Here is a 3,074-nt window from a genome sequence, read left to right as displayed (position 1 = left end):
TGCAGCGTACCGTGTAGTTGATTTCGAAGAAATCTTCCAGCAAATTCAAGAAGCGAATCCGCAACTGCATGCTTACTTGGTTCGTGCAGATGTGACCAAGTGGAGCAGGGCGCACTTTCCTGGTGATAGGTACAAATTCACCACGAGCAACATTGCAGAATCGCTAAACAAAGTACTGAATACTGCCAGAGCCTATCCCATTGTAGAGTTACTAGAAGCTGTTCGGAATATGTTGACACGTTGGTTTGCTACAAGGAGAAAACAAGCTGCCGCAATGCCAACTTTACTCACCAAAGGAGTTGAGAACCTGTTACAGGTGTGACATTCATTAACATATCCATCGATATATATGTTAACGAAAGGCCTGAAAAATGTTAGTGGATATGTTATGTTGTTTTGGTTATATGAACTTACGCTTATTTACTCATAGGCACGTATTGAACAGTCAAGGCGTCTAAAGGTTCAAGAAATTGATGAAGATCGATTTGAAGTAAGTGGTGTTAACTCAACGCATGTTGTCAATCTGAGGTATAAGAGGTGTTCATGTCGGCGTTTTGATCTAGAGAGGATGCCATGCGTACATGCTATCGCAGCCGCATATACGGCCAACGTATCAGTTATAAACCAGCACCATCCATACTTCCGCAGAGACAGCCTCTGCAGTGGGTATGCGGAGGCGATAATGCCAGTAGATACATCCTGCATCGTTCCTACTGATATTACACCGTCCAGATGTAAACCGCCTTTTGTTAGGAATCCTCCAGGAAGGCCAAAGATGACGAGGAGGAAGTCTTTTGTCGAGGTTGCGTTGGAGACGAAGCGGCCCCGCAAACAGCATGCTTGTTCTCAGTGTCAACAGGTTGGCCACAACCGTACAACATGTCCAGCTAATACGTAGTGCATGGGCAACAATACACGTGTTATCTTTTCTTGGCGTGAGGATAATACTCTTTTTTCCTAAGTGCCAACATAGCTTTTTTGTAACATGTTTATGATGGTCCTTTTTAATTTCTAAGGCCACATTTTGTTTAAACTATAATTGTTGGAGAAATTGTTCCCGGCTGCCCTAGATGGGCCTATTACTCGTGTGGGCATTTTAGAAATCTCAAGCAAACGGTTTTCTGTCTGAATAAGAAGCTTACAAAAGCGAAATATATCTGTTTGTGGGCTTTATATGGTCCATGAGAGAGGACATAATGCGATGGTTGGATAGTGTTGACATGTTCACTTATCGTAGATAACTATTGTTATGTACGTACATATATTACGGAGTACTATATTTTATATTTTGTTGACAAAACATAACCATATATTATCCATAATCAGCGTAACATTGGGTTCACTCAAAAGTACAAACACACCGGGGAAAAAAAAGTTAATAAATTGCATAGATCTGTGCCGGTTCTTTAAATATGCTAAACTCCCTGAGTTCTCCCTTTCGCCCATCTAGTTCCTTTCTTCTCAAGGTACTGCATTCTCCCCTACGTGCTCCATTATATGTTCTATATAGTAACGTCCAGCGATTTCAGATCTGCGGTAAATATAGAAAGTGTATTAACGTATTTGACAGTAGCAACAAATACAATTAGATATTTTAGTAGGAAAACAAAGAGCTTACATCTCCTTGTGATGTTCCATTCCCTCGAAATCTGGTTTTATATAGAACAGCGAAGAGGCGGTTGTGTTGACGAGGCAAGGAGCACCTTCAGAACATTTACAAAATTAGTTGTATATGGTTTCACAAGGCTGGTTTCCTTATCTGATCTATCAAATCGAACATACCTTCGTAGCTTCCAACCTTCCAGAACCGCAAAATACAAAAGACGGGTTCGGATGTAAAAGTAAGATGACACCCGAGTGCTTCCCAAGCATTTATGAAGCGAGCAGCATAATCATCTAGGGCACGACACTTGAGGGTTTCATTCCTACGATTTTCTCATGTTAATATTGAACGGGCATACGAAAAAACTTTAAATGTAAATGTATTGAAAAGGTAGCACAAATCTCCTTTACCTCCCATTCAGTAGGGTGAGGACAACTTCATTGGCCGCATTTGCCCCCTCGAGCAATCTTCTGTCTTCCACCCCAACTACACACCCACAGACATCTGATTCGGGGTAGACACATACTTTAAATGTTACGACCTATGTATTTTGATATGAAATTGTCTACTAACCTATTTATTTAGTATCAGGCCTAAAAACTAGTGATAATCACAAATATATCAATTAGCAAACGTTTGTTAACGTTGTTTCAAACGATTTGTGTAATTGAAAATTGAAGATAAGCGTACCGAATGATATGGGATGGGTAATTCTCCCTCGAGATATATCACCCAAATCTTCGAAACGGAAGTAGTGTTTTTGATTCACCGGTGAGAGCAGGCCCATCGTCGACTCATCAGTAAATTTGATTTGGAAAGGATGATGTGTATTCCTCTCCCTAAGTGTTGGCTGGATGACCTTGAAATTCCTAATTTCATACCAATCACCATCATAGATATACTTCCTCATTTTCTTATAGGTCCCTGGTAAAAACGCCACCTCGATTGTGTCACCCTACAAATTGCATATCAATTGTGTATAAGACCACTGCGTTGGTTAACAACTTCGTGCAAATATTTTACAAAGCAAAGTGGACTAACCCGTGTATCAGCAAGGAGCAGAACCCGCTTCCAAAAGTACTCAGTAACATACCACGAATTCAAGACCTTCGCTTGGATAATCCAATTCGTTTTTACTGGTATAAGATCAGCGATGGCATCAACTCTAAACTCCATGGTTTTTTCTGATAATATCCTGTTACTCGTTTCTACCCTGGGTTTGGAAAGGAGACAGGGTGATGCTATTTAAATAAAACAAAACGTCGCGACTAGTAGTTGCGTCTTTCTACCGACGGCGCATAGATCCTTCTCTACTAAGCGCGACTCTTCGTTTTCTTTGTTTTTCTTCGGGTTTATATTTGAAATTTACTTTAATTCGTAGTGTACGTACAGACAACTAATTTACGTATTGTACGTGGTTTTATTTTATTTCTATTGTTGATGTATGCTTCCCCAGCCCCCCCCCCCCCCC

The sequence above is a fragment of the Camelina sativa genome, chromosome 9, assembly GCF_000633955.1.
Source record: "Camelina sativa cultivar DH55 chromosome 9, Cs, whole genome shotgun sequence".
Taxonomy (NCBI): domain Eukaryota; kingdom Viridiplantae; phylum Streptophyta; class Magnoliopsida; order Brassicales; family Brassicaceae; genus Camelina; species Camelina sativa.
The sequence above is the reverse complement of the archived record's forward strand: the minus strand, read 5'-3'. Positions refer to the sequence as shown.